Raw genomic sequence first — 21,803 nt, forward strand, 5'->3', positions numbered from 1 at the left:
GGGAAGCAGCCTACTCACGCCGTAGTAAATTCACAGCAGTCTTTCCATTGTGTGCCAGCCAGTCTGCGGTAACTACCTCTGACGTCATAAAGGTTGTGCAATACTTTAAAAATCAAATAAATACCCTAAAATATTTCTAGCATGTCAGGAGTAATACTAAATCAACATGTGTTGAATGTCAGTTCAATAACTTTAACCATTTTAGAAATTTGGACATTTTTCTGTAAAAATCATTGGCGCAACAGAAGAGAGCTACAGATTTAAAAATTTATACTTAGATTCCTCTTCAATAATAATATAAGAGAAACAGTCTTCTGGATCTCACAAATTAAGATTTTAGTTGAAATTCATGATTTTCTGGTTTTAGTCCTAAAAATTAAGGAAGCAAGATAGATTAAGTAGGCTAATAAATAAGACTAGGATGTTTATATTTAAGTAGAATGGAGATCCGCTATAACCATAAAGATGTGAGAAGTTTCTTTTGATAACTATAAAACTATAGCGAAGGTGAAGTTCAGAGCTCATTTACTGCGTGCAGTGTAATTAAATTAATTCTCTCGCCCAAAATATTTAACTCAGCCACGTCAAACTTTTATTATGATTACTTACCTGTGTGCTTAATGCACATTTCAATTAAGAGCTTCATCAGCCATCAGCAAAAGAAGCTATGATTTATTCGGTAACTTAATGTGGTGCATTACTAGCCAGCGGCTAGCCGGGAGAGCCGATTTGATCAGATGTTCCCTTATCCGTCTGCACCGCGGCTTTATATATAAGAACGCAGCACGAGGAAGAAAGGCCCCAGTTCTCTCCAGGCGCTGAATAGCACGCCATCTGTGTCAGGAGTCGCGTCGCGTCGGTATCATTGCTACAAAGTACAAACAGCCTCGGATGCCGTATTAAGTTACTCGGAATACGCGTAACCATGAAATCATTTTCAAGAGAAGTGTTAATTCTGGGATGACTTTAATGATATAACTTCAGTTTGCGTATGTCGTAGTTTCATGTGCCGCCACGGGACAGACATTCTACCATTATTTAGCGTGGCGTTTGATGGAACATTATCATCAAATTATGGTGAGCATTCATTTAAATATTTAATTTGGACAGTTATAGTGGCATCAGCGCAATAGACTCTGAACTGCTCTGTTAGTTAGATTGTGTTGATTCTTTTTTTTTTTCATCTGTGACTTTCAGAATAGTGAGAAAGTTTTTTTTTAAGATCGTTTTTGATTATAAATCCCAGACAATCTCCTAATTCCTCAGAGCTATAAACTGTAGTTATAAGTGTATTTCTCAGATGAAGTGGGCACTAGGAATTATAATTACAGGCTTCACGTTTTGCTAATCACTTTCTGGTTGCCAATATTGTAGTTAGAGAGCCAGTGTTGAGAACGGCAATCAACAGATTAAATAATAGGAACATTTAACAACAATAATTCCACCTGACGCCGCACATATGGTTAATCGGCCGGGAAATGAAGTGTTTCTACATTCTACAAACATTTTATATAACAGCAATTAAATATTCCTATCAGCCGTCCCACATATGCTTAATCGGCCGTGAAGTGTTTCAACATTCAAACATATTTATACAACAGTAAAAAATTCCACCCGGTGCCCCACAAATGGTGCATGGGCCGGGAAAGAAAAAACAAATGAGTAAAGTGAAAGTGATTTTTAAATACTCGGATTCGCGAGTGAAATGCGACACGCAACTCAGTAATAGAACAGTGATAGTGATACATGTGCATGTGGACGACGCAATTGGATTAACAACGCATCTGGATTGATGGAGCTGGCACTGAGTATAGCGGCGCTGCTGGCATCACGAGAAGCCAGCTTCGCTGCACCGCAGTCATCCGCCGGAGCAGCTGGAGCTGTGCCTGTAGTTGCGAGCCACGCAAACGCACAACAGCCGTCGGAGTGCCGTCTGCAGTTCAACGCGCTGTGTCGCATCAATAATCCTGCTACGCCGCGCCGGCAACGCCATATGTCGTGCAGAAGGAACTAAGTTAATTGAAAAGCTGTTAAAAATTTTACTAACCTGCATTAAAAGACTGTCGGAGATGGAACCGCCAAAAGAAACTGAGGTTAAACTAAAATCAGAACCTATGTCTGTTGAGGGAACTGTAAATCCAGACAGTGGTTCAAGTGTAAATATGTATGAAAATAGTAATGTTAAAGTGAAATATGAAGTATTGTCTCCTGAAAGTAGTGTGAAAAGGGGCAGTGATTCAATAATAGAGACCCCTGTATAGAAGCAGAAATCAGAAATTGTTGATGTATTGGATGATAGTTTATCTGATGAGTTAAAAACGAAACAGTCATCAGAGGTAGTAGAGTTTAAACAGGAGAAGTTAGATATGACTGATCAATCAGAAGTTTCATTTAGTTTTGATGATTCTGGTGTTGGAGCTAGTTTTTCGTCACCTGAGGGTGATAAAAAGCCAGCTAGTGAGCAACTCAAAGATACTGGGGCTATTGATTTAAATGTTATATTACGAGCAATAGCTGCCAGTAATGCCAGAATGACAGCTGAGTTAAAATCTGATATAATTGAGGTAAATAACTGGATTGTGGCCAGACAAACCAATTTTAATAAACGATTGGAGTTAATGGACGATACCTTAAAGGCTGGTTGCAATAAGTTGAAAGAGGATCTGGACAGTTTAAATTGTAAAATTGATTACAATCATGAGGATATTAAGAAAAAGGTTGCTCAACAGTTTTCTGAAATGTATAAAACAGTAAAATCCGAAGTTGCTGAGGTTCGCAAAGACTTCCAAATGGAAGATGCGAAGCTGGAGCACAAGTTAACAGAAAAGATCGAAGCGGAATCTGAACTGTGCTCAGATAGGTTTAAAGATGTTAATATAAAAGTAAATATATGTGAAGCAGAAGTAGACGCAATCAAAACTGATACTACTCATATTGTGCAAAGAGTAGATAACATTGAAATGAGTGTAGAAAATATTAGTACTAACATTGCTAACATTGAGAGTAAAGTAGCTTCAGTAACTTCTGTTAATGGTAGTATACAACAAGTTGTAGCTGCAAACGCCGCTTTTATCGGTTGTCGGCAGTTCTTGCGGCTCGATCAAGATAAAAATATCCACCCGCTAGATTTCTGGAACGAATTTGAAGATGTGATTCCACCAACTTGGTCTGAACGAGAGAAAATCTCATTTATTAGAAGCCATTTAGCAGGTGACGCCATGCGTTGGTCAGCTGATGTTATGTTGAAGTGTAAAACATTAGCGGAATTTAAAACAGCTTTCATTAATGAGTATTGGTCTAGTAATAAGCAAAATGAAGTGATGAGAGAATTTTGGAGTGGAAAACGCTTCAATGCAGGCAAGGAATCCATTAAAGAGTTTGCTAAGTCGTGGATCTCACGTTTGTCACATTTGGCCGAAAAGATAAAACCTGAAATGATAATACTAGGTCTTGAAGCCAAACTGCCATGGTATTGGCAAACTAGAATTATATCTGCCCCTAGAGACAATCTGGATCGTTTCATTGAGTATCTGGAACGTGTAGAACGTGTTGCTGCCAATGAGGAGCAAGCACGTAATAACAGAAATGCTAATAACAATAGTAGTAATTTTAAGAACGAGCAGAATGGCAACGTAAACATCAGAACAGTAGGTGTTCGCCATCCCAAGAGAGGTAGGAATTGGAGAAATAATTATCAGAACCAACAATGGCATCCAAATGATAATAATTTTGTTCCAAACAAAATTATGCAGGTAAACAACAGTACAGAAAGCAATGCTGTGGCAGTTAACTATAATATAAATAAAGTAAACAGTGGTAGGCAGAGGCAGGAAAACTAGTTCCTCTCTATGAGGACACTGGCGCTCACCAGGCGGTTACTTTTCTTAAGCCAGTAGTTACAGTAATTGGTAAGACAGATCAGAATACTCAAACTGAACATGAGGATGAAGTGTCGGTAGCACCTAAGGATACAACAGAAATATTAGATCACTCACAGTATTTGATGGATACCGTGTTAGAGACGCTTTCTAAGTGGGAAGAGAAAGAGAAGGCGCAGCAGTGTAATGGTAGGGAAGAGCTACAAAATACTGAATTGTCAGGTGAAGAAGCAGAAGAAATTCATGCTTATATTTACGATGGGGATGAAGTGCTCTTATCTAAAGTGCCTGTGCAGGATGTTGATACTGTACTAATATATTTAGGGCAGGAGGTAAGTGAGAGTGTAGAAGGCAGCCTGTTGGGGGTCGATGAACCCAGTAGCTGTGACCAGTTGTCACTTGAGAAGGAACCCGACGATAACAGAGAAAGTGGTTTAGCTATAACTAGTGTTATGCCCGGTCTGGAGGCGCAGAATCGCTCAGACTATAGTAATTTGGGTCATGTTCAGCAAACTAAATGTAATGAAGTCGTGAGGTGTTTCGATTTGAAATTAACAGACCGACTAGAAAAGGCAGCTGAAAATGTAATTCAGGAAACCCCAACACACTTTGACCTAAATGTAATGAAGACAGATGTCGATCACTTTAGTTGGAGACAAATCCAAAAGGAGCTATTGGATGAGTTTGAGGAACCACCTGTACAACCTATAATAAGCCACCCTATAATAATAGTGAACATGTTGGGTATCAATGTACGTTGTCTCTTAGAGAGTGGAAGTGAGGTGAGTGCGATATCTCAGCCCTTCTTTGATGCATTACCTGGTAAAGACATGCTTACAGTAATGAGGGTATCAGGACTAAGAATAATTGGTGCTACTGGCAAGGTGTCAAAAACGGTAAAGCAAGAAGCTTTGCTGCCCTTTAACATTAATGGTAATTTAATTGATCATCCATGTTTAATTGTAAACAATCTCAGTATTGAGGTTTTAATTGGCATAGATTTCTTGTCGAAAGATCAGAGTGTTGTTGACTTTGAAAGAAGCCAGTTAAAAATGGTCTTGCCAATAACCGGAGTAATTACAGTACCTTTTAGTGATAAACATGTAGTAACTAATGATGAAACTTGGGAGCTGCCTATACGAGTTCTGAAAAATAGGAGATATTGGGACGAAGGTGTTAATCTTAGTACAAGTAAGCTAAACACAGAAGAAGAAGAAGCAATTATTTTGGACAAAATAGAAGCTAAATTGCAGGAAATCGATAAAATTTCAGCTAATCAGAAGGAAGACTGAGACAGGTTTTAAAAAGGCATCATAAGGTAAATGTGAATGTATGCTTTCCCCTGGTATACAGCTGGCGAAGAGTTCTCGGGCTTCCAGCCGGGTGGCGATGTCTTCAAACTGCGACGTTTCGACGAGTGACATACTCATCATCTTCTGGCGAAGTGCCGAGACTTAGCGGATGCCGGTCCCTTTATACCTGCGGTGTGCCCCCCACCACCTGCCCGCGGGAGACTGGGTCCAGTGGAGCCGGCGGTCGGGTGGAGGGGGAAGCGGGTGCGCCGTTCGTGTCTCCGTCAGAGCATTCTGATCGCGTCTCGTGAGCTGGACGGTTCTTGTTGCGTTCCTGGCGTACTGCGGCTAATGCTGGATACCAGGCCGCGCTCAGTTGATAGCCTTAGTCCCTGTTCACAAGATTCTCGTGGACTCGTATTTCTATTGATTCTTTAATGACGCTATCCCAATAGCTCCCGGCTCGGCACAGCACCCTGGTGTTTTCAAAATCAAAGGTGTGGTTTTATTTGATGCTATGTTCAGCTATAGCAGATTTCTATCTGTCCAAGTCGAACATGCCTGATGTGTTCCTCGCACCTTTTAGAGATGCAGCGCTGCGTTTGACCAATATACTGCACACCACATTCGCAGGCAATGCTGTATATACCAGGTGTGTTTAGTTTGAGTGGGTCTTTAGCTGAGCCCATCAGCTCTTTCGTCTTCGGCGGTGGTCGGAAGACGGTATTTATGTTCGATTTTCTTAATAGCCTCCCGATTTTGGCTGATGTGGGCCTCAAATATGGAAGAAAGGCGAGTCTCTTGTTAACTTCCTCTTCCTCGTCAGCCTGTCTACTCTTGAAGGCCCTGCCAATCTGTGCTTCACTGTACCCGTTTTTCCGAAATACCTCTCTTAGGTGGTGTAATTCTTCTGAGAGGCTTTCTTCGTCACAAATGACGTGCGCCCTATGTACCAAGCTGGTCAGTACTGACTGGCGTTGCGCCGGATGGTGGCAGCTGGTTGCATGGAGGTACAAGTCTGTGTGCGTCTTTTTTCTATATACTGAATGGCCCAACGTGCCATCCGCTTTCTTCAAAAAATGGTTCAAATGGCTCTGAGCACTATGGGACTCAACTGCTGAGGTCATTAGTCCCCTAGAACTTAGAACTAGTTAAACCTAACTAACCTAAGGACATCACAAACATCCATGCCCGAGGCAGGATTCGAACCTGCGACCGTAGCGCATCCGCTTTCTTCCTGATCAGTATGTCCAGGAATGGAATACAGCCATTCTCTTCTACTTCCATCGTGAAGGTGATATTTTCATGTATGCCGTTTAGGTGGTCCATAAACTCGTCCAGTGCCTGCCTGCCATGCTGCCATATCACGAAAGTGTCGTCCACATAGCGGAAGAAGTGCCTGGGTTTACGGTGAGCAGTTTGTAGTGCCACCTCCTCAAAGTGTTCCATATAGAGATTCGCGATACCTGGAGCAAGGGGAGATCTCATGGCCACTCCATCCACTTGTTCATAATGCTCTCCATTGCACTTGAAGTAGGTGGTCGTAAGTGCATATTCAAAGAGCTTCACTGTTTCAGGCTCGAAGTACTGATTAAGGAGCGCCACGGCGTCTTGTAGCGGTACTTTCGTGAACAAGGAGGTGACGTCGAAGCTCACGAGTAGGTCATCACTATATATTCGGATGTCCTTCAGTTTTCTAACGAAATCTGCGGAGTTTTTCACGTGATGACTGCAGTGTCCCACCAGTGGTTTCAATAGTGTCGCCAGCCGGCCGAAGTGGCCGTGCGGTTAAAGGCGCTGCAGTCTGGAACCGCAAGGCCGCTACGGTCGCAGGTTCGAATCCTGCCTCGGGCATGGATGTTTGTGATGTCCTTAGGTTAGTTAGGTTTAACTAGTTCTAAGTTCTAGGGGACTAATAACCTCAGCAGTTGAGTCCCATAGTGCTCAGAGCCATTTGAACCATTTGAACCAATAGTGTCGCCAGGTATTTGGCCAGTCCATAACTGTGCGAGTTGATAGTGTCCAGAATCGGCCGTAGAGGCACCCCATCTTTGTGAATCTTGGGCAATCCATAAAGGCGCGGTGTCGTTGGCGCTCTGGGATACAGCCGTTTCTGCACTGCCTCTGGTAGATCTGAGTCCTTCAGTAGCGCCACGGTTTTCCTGGTCATCGTCGATGTAGGGTTCTTGTTGAGTTTCCTGTAGGCTGGGTCTTGCAGCAGAGAGCAGATTTTCTGTTGGTAGTCGACTGTGCGAATCAGCACCGTCGGATTTCCCTTGTCTGCTGGGAGGACCATGATGTCAGCATCATCCCTCAGTGCGCGGATAGCCTCTCGCTCCGGCGCAGTAATGTTAGATTTAGGAAGTCGTGACTTGCCGATGATCCTGCAGGTCTCCCTTCGGATCTGCTCAGCTTCCTCCTTGGGTAGGCCCCGGATTGCTTCCTCTACGCTGCTGATGATGTCCCGTTTCGGTATGGTCCTTGGTACAGGTGGAAAGTTCAACCCTTTCGAGAGGACAGAAGTTGTGGCTGCATCTAGCACCTTATCTGTCAAATTTACAATAGCTCTGGTGCTATTTGTCACTTTCTGGGTCGACTGAGCTCCAGAGAGTCTGCCGAATTTGTTGATCTGTTTTGCGGCAACATGTCGTTTCTGCACCTCACTGTCGGCGTGAGAGCTACAGTCAACCCACTCCCAAGTGTGTGCCGGTAATGCCTCTTCCATTTTCAGGTGACATGCGATCAGGATGCGTGCATTCTTGTCCAGAGCTATCGTAAATTTGACAGATAAGGAGCTAGATGCAGCCACAACTCCTGTCCTCTCGGAAGGGTTGAACTTTGCACCTGTACCAAGGACCATACCGAAACGGGACATCATCAGCAGCGTAGAGGAAGCAATCCGGGGCCTACCCAAGAAGGAAGCTGAGCAGATCCGAAGGGAGACCTGCAGGATCATCGACAAGTCACGACTCCCTAAATCTAACATTACTGCGCCGGAGCGAGAGGCTATCCGCGCACTGAGGGATGATGCTGACATCATGGTCCTCCCAGCAGACAAGGGAAATCCGACGGTGCTGATTCGCACAGTCGACTACCAACAGAAAATTTGCTCTCTGCTGCAAGACCCAGCCTACAGGAAACTCAACAAGGACCCTACATCGACGATGACCAGGAAAACCGTGGCGCTACTGAAGGACTCAGATCTACCAGAGGCAGTGCAGAAACGGCTGTATCCCAGAGCGCCAACGACACCGCGCCTGTATGGATTGCCCAAGATTCACAAAGATGGGGTACCTCTACGGCCGATTCTGGACACTATCAACTCGCACAGTTATGGACTGACCAAATACCTGGCGACACTATTGAAACCACTGGTGGGACACTGCAGTCATCACGTGAAAAACTCCGCAGATTTCGTTAGAATACTGAAGGACATCCGAATACAGAGTGATGACCTACTCGTGAGCTTCGACGTCACCTCCTTGTTCACGAAAGTACCGCTACAAGACGCCGTGGCGCTCCTTAATCAGTACTTCGAGCCTGAAACAGTGAAGCTCTTTGAATATGCACTTACGACCACCTACTTCAAGTGCAATGGAGAGCATTATGAACAAGTGGATGGAGTGGCCATGGGATCTCCCCTTGCTCCAGGTATCGCGAATCTCTATATGGAACACTTTGAGGAGGTGGCACTACAAACTGCTCACCGTAAACCCAGGCACTTCTTCCGCTATGTGGACGACACTTTCGTGATATGGCAGCATAGCAGGCAGGCACTGGACGAGTTTATGGACCACCTAAACGGCATACATGAAAATATCACCTTCACGATGGAAGTAGAAGAGAATGGCTGTATTCCATTCCTGGACATACTGATCAGGAAGAAAGCGGATGGCACGCTGGGCCATTCAGTATATAGAAAAAAGACGCAGACAGACCTGTATCTCCATGCAACCAGCTGCCACCATCCGACGCAACGCCAGTCAGTACTGACCAGCTTGGTACATAGGGCGCACGTCATTTGTGACGAAGAAAGCCTCTCAGAAGAATTACACCACCTAAGAGAGGTATTTCGGAAAAACGGGTACAGTGGAACACAGGTTGGCAGGCCCTTCAAGAGGAGACAGGCTGACAAATTTCAGGAAGAGGAAGAGGAAGTTAACAAGTGACTCGCCTTTCTTCCATATTTGGGGCCCACATCAGCCAAAATCGGGAGGCTATTAAGAAAAACGAACATAAATACCGTCTTCCGACCACCGCCGAAGACGAAAGAGCTGATGGGCTCAGCTAAAGACCCACTCAAACTAAACACACCTGGTATATACAGCATTGCCTGCGAATGTGGTGTGCAGTACATTGGTCAAACGCAGCGCTGCATCTCTAAAAGGTACGGGGAGCACATCACGCATGTTCGACTTGGACAGATAGAGAAATCTGCTATAGCTGAACATAGCATCAAAGAAAACCACCCGGCTGGAAGCCCGAGAACTCTTCGCCAGCATCATAAGGTATTTTCAGATCGACCTGGCGTGGTCAAAGGTTATTAATGTCGATTAAAGGTGAAACCTGGCCAAGTGTTTTTCAGGAAGCCATACCAAATACATGTAGCTAGGAAGGAGGCGGTTCGAAAGGAGATACAGAGAATGCTAGAGTGGGGTGTGAATGAAAAAGCGGTCAGTGGGTACAATAATCCTCTTGTTGTTGTACCAAAAAGAGACGGGAGTGTCAGATTGGTCTTGGACGCTCGTTGGTTGAATGAAATAGTGGTTAGGGAAAGTGATAGACCGCAGAACATGGACGAGTTATTGCAAAAGTTCCGGTGAGTAAAATTCTTAACTTCTATGGACATCACGTGTGGATATTGGAATTTGCCACTGGCGGAAAGTTCAAGGAAGTACACAGCTTTCTTGTACGAAGGACTTTGTTAGCAATACCGTGTGGTACCTTACGGACTTAATATCTCTGTCTGTGCCTTCGTACGTGTGATGTGCCATGTTTTAGGACCAGCCTTAAGTAATAAAATAACAGTCTACGTAGATGATCTGTTAATAGCAACTCCTACCTGGGAACAACACAGTTTTATTAGAGGAAGTGTTAGAGGCTATTGAGAGAGGTGGCATGAAGCTAAAGATTGAAAAGACAGCGTGCGTTAAAGAGGAAATAGGTTTCTTGGGATATATGATAAGTAGACTGTTATTTTATTACTTAAGGCTGGTCCTAAAACATGGCACATCACACGTACGAAGGCACAAACGGAGATATTAAGTCCGAAAGGTACCACACGCTATTGGTAACAAACTCCTTCGTACAAGAAAGCTGTGTACTTCCTTGAACTTTCCGCCAGTGGCAAATTCCAATATCCACACGTGATGTCCATAGAAGTTAAGAATTTTACTCACCGGAACTTTTGCAATAACTCGTCCATGTTCTGCGGTCTATCACTTTCCCTAACCACTATTTCATTCAACCAACGAGCGTCCAAGACCAATCTGACACTCCCGTCTCTTTTTGGTACAACAACAAGAGGATTATTGTACTCACTGACCGCTTTTTCATTCACACCCCACTCTAGCATTCTCTGTATCTCCTTTCAAACCGCCTCCTTGCTAGCTACATGTATTTGGTATGGCTTCCTGAAAAACACTTGGCCAGGTTTCACCTTTAATCGACATTCATAACTTTTGACCACGCCAGGTCGATCTGAAAATACCTTACGATGCCTTTTTAGAACATGTCTTTGTTGTTCCTTCTGATTAGCTGCAATTTTATGGATTTCCTGCAATTTAGCTTCTATTTTGTCCAAAATAATTGTTTCTTCTTCTTCTTCTGTGTTTAGCTTACTTGTACTAAGATTAACACCTTCGTCCCAATATCTTCTATTTTTCAGAACTCGTATAGGCAGCTCCCAAGTTTCATCATTAGCTACTACATGTTTATCACTAAAAGGTACTGTAATTACTCCGGTTATTGGCAAGACCATTTTTGACTGGCTTCTTTCAAAGTCAACAACACTCTGATCTTTTAACAAGAAATCTATGCCAATTATAACCTCAATACTGAGATTGTTTACAATTAAACATGGATGATCAATTAAATTACCATTAATGTTAAATGGCAGCAAAGCCTCTTGCTTTACCGTTTTTGACACCTTGCCAGTAGCACCAATTATTAGTCCTGATACCCTCATTACTGTAAGCTTGTCTTTACCAGGTAATGCATCAAAGAAGGACTGAGATATCGCACTCACCTCACTTCCACTCTCTAAGAGACAACGTACATTGATACCCAACATATTCACTATTATTATAGGGTGGCTTATTCTAGTTTGTACAGGTGGTTCCTCAAATTCATCCAATAGTTCCTTTTGGATTTGTCTCCAATTAAGTGATCGACATCTGTCTTCATTACATTTAGGTCAAAGTGTGTTGGGGTTTCCTGAATTACATTTTCAGCTGCCTTTTCCAGTCGATCTATTAATTTTAAATCGAAACACCGCACGACTTCATTACATTTAGTTTGCTGATCATGACCCAAATTACTGTAGTCTGAGCGATTCTGGGCCTCCAGACAGGGCATAACACTAGTTACAGCTAAACCACTTTTACTATTCTCAAGTGACAACTGGTCACAGCTAATGGCTTTATCGACCCCCAACAGGATACCCTCTACATTCTCACTTACCTCCTGTCCTAAATCTATTAATACAGTATCAACAACCTGCACAGGCACTTTAGGTAAGAGCACATCATCCTCATCGTAAATATAAGCATGAATTTCTTCTGCTTCTTCACCTGACAATTCAGTATTTTGTAGCTCCTCCCTACCATTACACTGCTGCGCCTTCTCTTTCTCTTCCCACTTAGAAAGCGTCTCTAACACGGTATCTATTAAATACTGTGAGTGATCTAATATTTCTGCTGTATTCTTAGATGCTACCGACCCTTCATCCACATGTTCAGTCTGAGTATTCTGATCTGTCTTACCAATTACCGTAACTACTGGCTTCGGAAAGGTAACTGCCTGGTGAGCGCCAGTGTCCTCATAGACGGGAACTAGTTTTCCTGCCTCGTCCTACTACTGTTTCTTTTATTTCCGTTATAGTTAACTGGCACAGCATTGCTTTCCGCACTGTTGTTTACCTGCATAATTTTGTTTGGAACAAAATTACTATAATTTGGAGGCCATTGTTGGTTCTGATAATTATTTCTCCAATTCCTACCTCACTTAGGATGTCGAACATCTACTGTCCTACTGTTTACATTGCCATTCTGCTCGTTCTTCAGATTACTACTAGTGTTGTTAGCATTTCTGTTATTACGTGCTTGCTCCTCATTGGCAGCAACACGTTCTACACGTTCCAAATATTCAATGAAACGATCCAGATTGTCTCTAGGGGCAGATATAATTCTAGTTTGCCAATACCATGGCAGTTTGGCTTTAAGACCTAGTATTATTACTTCAGGTTTTAGCGTTTCGGCCAAATGAGACAAACGTGAAATCCATGACCTAGCAAACTCTTTAATGGATTCCTTGCCTGCATTGAAGTGTTTTCCACTCCAAAATTCTCTCAACACTTTATTTTGCTTATTGCTTGACCAATACTCATTAATGAAAGCTGTTTTAAATTCTGCTAATGTTTTACACTTCAACATAACATCAGTTGACCAACGCATGGCGTCACCTGCTAAATGGCTTCTAATAAATGAGATTTTCTCTCGTTCAGACCAAGTTGGTGGAATTACATCTTCAAAATCGTTCCAGAAATCTAGCGGGTGGATATTTTTATCTGGATCGAACCGCAAGGACTGCCAACACCCGATGAAAGCGGCGTTTGCAGCTACAACTTGTTGTATACTACCATTAACAGAAGTTACTGAAGCTACTTTACTCTCAATGTCAGCAATGTTAGTACTGATATTTTCTACTCTCATTTCAACATTATCTACTCTTTGCACAATATGAGTAGTATCAGTTTTGATTGCGTCTACTTCTGCTTCACATATATTTACTTTTATATTAACATCTTTAAACCTATCGGAGCACAGTTCAGATTCCGCCTCGATCTTTTCTGTTAACTTGTGCTCCAGCTTCGCTCTGCCATTTGGAAGTCTCTGCGAACCTCAGCAACTTTGGATTTTACTGCTTTATACATTTCAGAAAATTGTTGAGCAACCTTTTGCTTAATATCATCATGGTTGTAATCAATTTTACAATTCAAACTGTCCAGATCCTCTTTCAACTTACTGCAACCAGCCTTGAAGGTATTGTCCATTTCCTACAATCGTTTATTAAAATTAGTTTGGCTGGCCACAATCTCATACTTTAATTCAGCAATCATTCTAGCATTACTGGCTGACTTTTTTGCATGACTGCTTTTGACCTCAGTTATTTCAGACTTTAATTCAGCTGTCATTTTAGCATTACTGGCTGACAATTTTGCATTACTGGCAGCTATTGCTTGTAATATAACATTTAAATCAATAGTCCCAGTATCTTTGAGTTGCTCACTAGCTGGCTTTTTATCACACTCAGATGACTAAAAACTAGCTCCTACACCAGAATCATAAAAACTAAATGAAACTTCTGATTGATCAGTCATATCTAACTTCTCCTGTTTAAACTCTAACACCTCTGATGGCTGTTTCGTTTTTAACTCATCAGATAAACTATCATCCAATAAATCAACAATTTCTGATTTCTGCTATACTACAGAGGTCTCTATTATTGAATCATTGCCCTTCTCGCACTACTTTCAGGAGACAATACTTCATATTTCACTTTAATACTACTATTCTCATGCATATTTACACTTGAACCATTGTCTGGATTTACAGTTTCCTCAACAGACATAGGTTCTGATCTAAGTTTAACATCAGTTTCTTCTGGCAGTTCCATTTCCGACAGTCTTTTAGTGCAGGTTAGGAAAATTTTTAACAGCATTTCACTTAACTTATTTCCTTCTCCACGACGTATGGCGTTGCCGGCGCAGCGTACCAGGATTTCTGATGCGACGCAGCACGCTGTACTGCAGATGGCACTCCGACGGCTGTGGTGTGTTTGCGTATCCCGCAACTGCAGGCGCAGCTCTGGCTGCTCCGGCGGATGACTGCGGTGAGACGAAACTGGCTTCTCGCGAAGCCGGCAGCGCCTCTAGACTCAGTGCCAGCTCCGTCAAACCGGATGCGTTGTTAATCCAATTGCGTCGTCCACATGCACAAGTAACACTTTCACTGTTCTATTACTCAGTTGCGTATCGCATTTCACTCCCGAATCCGAATATTTAAAAATCACTTTCACTTCTACTCTGTTTCTTCCCCGGCCGATGCACCATATGTGGGGCGGCGGTTAGAAAATTTACTGTTGCATACATGTTTGAATGTTGAAACACTTCACGGCCGATGTACAATATGTGGGGCGGCTGGTGGAATTAATTGTTTATATGAATGTTCCTGAATGCAAAACCAGTTCCTATTATTTATGCTGTCTTTTGCCATTCTCAACACTGGCTCTCTAACTACAATATTGGCAACCAGAAAGGGATTAGCAAAACGTGAAGCCTGTAATTAGAATTCCTAGTGCCCATTTCATCTGAGAAATACACTTATAGCTACAGCTTATAGCTCTGAGGAATTAGGAGATTGTCTGGGATTCATAATCAAAAACGATCGTGACAAAAAAACGTTGTCTGTATTCTGAAAGTCACAGATGAAAAAAAAGAATCTACACAACCTGACTAAGAGAGCAGTTCAGAGTCTAATGTGCTGATGCAACTATAACTGTCCAAATTCAATATTTAAATGAATGCTCGCCATAATTTGATGATTAGGTTCATCAAACAGCCACGCTAAATAATGGTAGAATGTTTGTCCCGCGGTGGCACGTGAAAATACGACATACGCAAACTGAAGATCGATAATTAAAGTTATCCCAGAAATAACACTTCACTCGAAATTGATTTCATGGTTACGCGTATCCCGAGTAACTTACTACGACATCCGAGGCTGTTTATAGCAATGATACCGAAGCGACGCGACTCCCGACACAGATGGCATGCTATTCAGCATCTGGAGAGAACTGGGGCCTTGCTTCCTCGCGCAGCGTTCTTATATATAAAGCCGCGGTGTGGACGGCTAAGGGAACGTCTGATCAACTCGGCTCTCCCGACTAGCTGCTGGACTAGTAATGCACCACATTAAGTTATTGAATAAATCATAGCTCCTTTTGCTGATGGCCGATGAAGCTCTCAATTTAAATGTGTATTCAGCATACAGGTAAGTAATCATAACAAAAGTATGACATGGCTAAGTTAAATATTTTGGGCGAGAGAATTAATTTAATTACATTGCACGCAGTAGACGAGCTCTGAACTTGCCCTTTGGAGATACGCTATCGCTATAGTTTTATAGTTATTCAAATGAAACTTCACACATCTTTATGGTTATAGCGGATCTCCATTCTACTTAAATATAAACATCCTAGCCTTATTTATTAACCTACTTAATCTATCTTGCTTCCTTAATTTTTAAGACAAAAATCAGAAAATATTGAATTTCAACTAAAATCTTAATATGTGAGATCCAGAAGACTCTTTCTATTAAATAATTATGAAAAAGGATTCTAAATATAAATTTTAAAGTCTCTACCTCTTTTCTGTTGCGCCAATGATTTTTACAGAAAAAGTCCAAATTTCTAAAATGGTTAAAGTTATTGAACTGATATTCATCACATACTAATTTAGTATTACTCCTGACATGCTAGAAATATTTTGGGTTATTTACTTGATTTTTAAAGTATTGCGCAACATTTATGACATCAGAGGTAGTTACAGCAGACTGGCTGGCACACAATGGAAAGACTGATGCGAATTTACTACGGCATGGGTAGGTTGCTTCCCTACAGTGCAGAGATCTGTGATGACGCGGGAATTACAGCAACAGACCTAAATGAAGTTCGAATGTTCGCATTGCACAAAGTAAAGGAAGAAAGTGCATTAAAGTGAGTGATTAAGAACTTGAGACGTGAGCAGAATGGATATGACCAACTGAAATCAGTGAAGAGCTATTTAGGAAATGCGAAGTATCCTAAGGTTTCGCAATACTATTGTCTGCATAAAGGTATTTTGTTTAGGAGGAAAAAGGTAGGTGTTTCTGAGTGGAAGCTGTGCTTTCCCTCACAACATGTAGACTTACTAATCGACTATGTACACCTGAGGTATGGGCACTATGGTGCAAAGAAGTGCATTGCAAAATTAAAAGAGAAGGTTGTGTTTGACAACATGTACCGCCTTGTGGCCAAGCGTCTAGCATCTTGTGTAGTGTGCCAGAAAGTCCTTGCTGCTAACACTAGAATACAAGGGGATATGCATTCAGTAGAGCCAACTGAAACCCTAGAATTACTGGCTTGTGATTTGTTTGGCCCTCTTCCTGCTTCGAGAGGTGAGTGTACCCATGTTTTTGTTATTGTGGATGGATTCAGTAAATATGTTGAGCTGTACCCAATTAAAAGAGCAAATGCAAAAACGTTGATAGAAAAGTTGGAAAAAGATTTCTTCCTGAATGTTGGCGTTCCGAAGAATTTGCTGTCAGACAATTTGCTGTCAGATTTAAGGAATGTCTAGATAAGGCTGGAGTGAAAGATCTGAAAATATCTGCGTATTTCCCCCAAGGAAATATGAGTGACCGTATTATGAGAGAATTGAATAGACTTTGCAGGACTTATTGTGCTCGGAAACACTCAAGTTTGGCAGAACACATTAAGTATTTTGAGAATGTAATTAACAACTTAAGACATGATGCAACAGGTTTTGCACCTTGCGAATTGATGTTTGGCCAAGAACCGCACAATGTGATTGCAGATATGGTAGAATTCCCTATTCTAACGCAAATATCCACAGACGAGAAGAAATTAAAGGCTAGGGAAAATATAAGAAAAAGAGCGTTGGAAAGGAACAAGCGTCATGACGCAAAAACTGTACCTACTAGTTTTGAAATAGGTCAGTTAGTCCTTGTCAAAACCAAGGAAAAATCAAAGAAAGTAAATGCAGAAACAAAGAAATTCATGTTCGTATACCAAGTGCCTTTCAGGATCATAGGAAAACCACATGCCAATGCATATAGGCTAGAGTACCCTAAAAGTAAAAAGCTATTAGGTCTCAGGAACGTGATCGACCTAAAGAAATTCATACGTAGTGAATGAATGCTGTAGGGAGGAGGTTGTTCTGTAACCTCTACACAGTGTGGCAGCTGTGTAGTCCCAGCTGTGTGAGATCTTCTTTCCATTTCAGGTCTCACTCATTCTTCACCTTACCTATCTAAAAAAAATTTTGACCCCTTCTTTCCATTACGAAAAATTTCTGAAACCAATGAATGCTGTAGGGAGGAAGTTGTTCTGTAACCTCTACACAGTTTGGCAGCTGTGCAGTCCCAGCTGTGTGAGATCTTCTTTCCCATTTCAGATCTCACTCACTCACACTCTTCATCTTTCCTATCTACAAAAATTTCGACCTCTTCTTTCCAATACAAAAGATTTTCCGTCATGACTATCATGCCATGAGTTCTGTAACCATTCTATCTACCGATTAGTGAAAAAAAATACCTAATGTGACAAACCTAACAGTGACGTAAACAGCAGAGAAGTATGATGTAATTAAGATACAAAGGTATTTGAGTAACAAGTATGTATAGAACCCTGGTAATATTGTAAGTATAAAGTGTTGTTTTATTGGAAATGGTCCACCAACAGTAATTTAAAAAGATATAGAAATTCGTGTACGAGCAGGATCTGAAGTGGCAGTGAAACCTATTGTATGCTGTAGAGCTAACTAATTAATAGTAAAAGAGATTGCCTAGTGTTATGAAAAATATGCAGATAAGTTGTAAGAATGAACTCACCTTGTGTAGCAAGAAATGGCAGTGTAATAGAATTGAAGAGTGTTTGTGGTTGAGATGTGATAGACACGTCCCTGAAGTATTTATAAGGTTGGAGCTGGCCGTTATTTGGTGTAGTGTGTGACAGGACACACCTACATGTATTGAGGTTATGAGTTGGAGGCGTGAATGCGACCATAGGTACCCTTATGTTAGATGAGACAGAGCAGCTCATGGTGTCCTATAGGTTTAAGGAATTTAGCATTACACTCGTCCATAATTACTTGATGCATTTTAGTGGTATGTCGAGAGAGACTACCTGTGGTTTCAGCGTCCGATCGAGTGGAAATGGATTGCCACGTGAGCAAACTGATCAGCTGCAATACACTACAGATATGGAATAAAAGTGCTATCCTACGCTTTAAATGTTAATAGAGTGAGTGTTAAATAAGTACATACACTAGCAACATAATTGAGTAACCTAATGGCAGACGTGAAACATTATTTATAGCTCAGCATAAATACACTTCGATAAAGTAAGTACATAATTGCAAATCTGGAATTGACACAGCAGCAGAGGACCAATAAGTGGATTTAGTAGTCAACTAAACGTAGTGTGTTTTGAATACTCAGAACGGTACTATTACCACAAGTTACTCACATGTACAAAGAAACTGAGAAGACAACTACTAATCAAATATACTCATACTATCTCCAAGAATAAGGTAATCGAAGATGAGTCAGCTAAGTAAATAAAATACAAATGTATCAGGAATGTACCGAGTATTGGTTCAGTATTCCGGTCCAGAAATAATAAATTGAAATTAAATAGGATTTATGAGTGTATGCCTTGAGCATAAATTTTCTCTAGTACGTCACTAACATCGTTTTAAGCCATTTGTTTACCGATTTTATGACAGTTAGGTAACCACGAGAGTAATATTGAAAAAGTTCTGTTAACTTGGTTCCAGCAAAATATTGAAGGATAAAATGAATATATCCCCATTTCATTGTGACCCACCCTTAGATAATAAGTGAACAGAGTCTGAGGCACTCTTTTTGTTTGTTCTACAGGACAAACCAGATAATGGCAGCCTGGTAGCTGCGTGAAAGCGTGGAGTGACTTGGACACAACTCACAGTGACCCCTCCCCTTTCCCCATGTAGTTTAGAGTCAACGTGAAGGACGCAAACCATAGCAACTTCCCCTCCTCTACCCTTGTGATTGGAAGTGTAGAACGCCAGCCAAAGTGGCTACAACCACGTGTGTACAAATTATTTGTGAAATTTTCTTTCAGGTTTAGAAAAGACCGCTAAGATATAATCATCTGTTTATGTATCATGAATAACTGTTATTTTCTTTGAATTTGTGTATATAAAAATGTATTTAATGGATTTAAGATTTTCTTAATTTTACATATTTTTATGTGTTTGTTTGTCTAAGGCAATATGTATGCCAAAGTGTTTCATTGATTTTGCTTAAATTTTGAGCGATAATATTGTTTAAGCGGCAGTGAACATGCCAGTAATTTAAATAATTAAAGTAGGTAATCAGTTCTCTTTTAATATTTATATATGTTTACAATTCAATTTTAATTTTTCATAGTGAGTTAAGCTGTACTCTTGCTTCCCTTTTTGTAATTAAATTTTTTTTCGTTCATTAACATTCAAAAACAAAAAAAATTTAAGTAGTGGGTGATGTAGGGAAGCAGCCTACTCACGCCATAGTAAATTCACAGCAGTCTTTCCATTGTGTGCCAGCCAGTCCGCAGTAACTAGCTCTGACGTCATAAATGTTGGGCAATACTTTAAAAATCAAATAAATAACCTCAAATATTTCTAGCATGTCAGGAGTAATACTAAATCAACATGTGTTGAATGTCAGTTCAATAACTTTAACCACTTTCGAAATTAGGACACTTTTCTGTAAAAATTATTGGCGCAACAGAAAAGAGCTACAGATTTAAAAATTTATACTTAGATTCCTTTTCAATAATAATTTAATAGAAACAGTCTTCTGGATCTCACAAATTAAGATTTTAGTTGAAATTCATGATTTTCTGGTTTTTGTCTTAAAAATTAAGGAAGCAAGATTGATTAAGTAGGCTAATAAATAAGGCTAGGTTGTTTATATTTAAGTAGAATGGAGATCCGCTATAACCATAAAGATGTGAGAACTTTCATTCGAATAACTATAAAACTATAGCGATAGCGTATCTCCAAAGGGCAGGTTCAGATCTCGTCTACTGCATGCAGTGCAATTAAATTAATTCTCTCGCCCAAAATATGTAACTCAGCCACGTCAAACTTTTATTATGATTACTTGCCTGTGTGCTGAATGCACATTTAAATTAAGAGCTTCATCAGCCATCAGCAAAAGAAGCTATGATTTATTCGGTAACTTAGTGTGGTGCATTACTAGCCCAGCGGCTAGTCGGGAGAGCCGATTTGATCAGGCGTTACCTTAGCCGTCCGCACCGCGGCTTTACATATAAGAACGCTGCGTGAGGAAGAAAGGCCCCAGTTCTCTCCAGACGCTGAATAGCACGCCATCTGTGTCGGGAGTCACGTCGCGTCGGTATCATTGCTACAAAGTACAAACAGCCTCGGATGCCGTATTAAGTTACTCGGAATACGCGTAACCATGAAATCATTTTCGAAAGAAGTTTTAATTCTGGGATGACTTTAATGATATATCTTCAGTTTGCGTATGTCGTATTTTCACGTGCCGCCGCGGGACAGACATTCTACCATTATTTAGCGTGGCGTTTGATGGCACATTATCATCAAATTATGGCAAGCATTCATTTAAATATTTAATTTGGACAGTTATAGTGGCATCAGCGCAATAGACTCTGAACTGCTCTGTTAGTTAGATTGTGTGGATTCTTTTTTTTTTTTTCATCTGTGACTTTCAGTAAATAGAGAAAGTTTTTTTTCACTATCGTTTTTGATTATAAATCCCAGACAATCTCCTAATTCCTCAGAGCTATAAACTGTAGTGATAAGTGTATTTCTCAGATGAAGTGGGCACTAGGAATTCTAATTACAGGCTTCACGTTTTGCTAATCACTTTCTGGTTGCCAGTATTGTAGTTAGAGGGCCAGTGTTTAGAACAGCAAACAACAGCATAAATAATAGGAACATTTAACAACAATAATTCCACCCACCGCCGCACATATGGTTAATCGGCCGGGAAATGAAGTGTTTCTACATTCTACAAACATTTTATATAACAGCAATTAAATATTCCTATCAGCCGCCCCACATATGGTTAATCGGCCGGGAAGTGTTTCAACATTCAAACATATTTATACAACAGAAAATTTTCTAACCGCCGCCCCACAAAAGGGCACTTGTATACTAAGTCGAGAGTAAATCTACAGCTAAGGCTAACCCTGCTGGGACACGACATGAAATGGATGGCCAGAAAGGTTCCGGGACGCCTCAACTCAGCGGTGCGAGCAAAAAAATATGTGTAAAAGTCACACTACTGCTATTAAACAGCCCACTGATGGACGAAACTGATGAAAACTTCCACAATGTAGAACTGACACGTCCAAACAATTTATCAAACTGTTACTAAGAGGAGAACTTGAAAGTGACTAGTTATCAATAAATATTTCCATATCCTACCCAGAGAAGAAATTTAGATAAAGGAATAACTTTTGACTGACTTAGACAATGATTCATTCATCGCCAAGAGCAGAGTCGTGTAGGCTAGGAGGCCCTACGATAAGGGACAGACACCCACGGTGTCAGCTGACC

Source organism: Schistocerca americana, chromosome 3 (genome assembly GCF_021461395.2).
Source record: "Schistocerca americana isolate TAMUIC-IGC-003095 chromosome 3, iqSchAmer2.1, whole genome shotgun sequence".
In the NCBI taxonomy this organism is placed as follows: domain Eukaryota; kingdom Metazoa; phylum Arthropoda; class Insecta; order Orthoptera; family Acrididae; genus Schistocerca; species Schistocerca americana.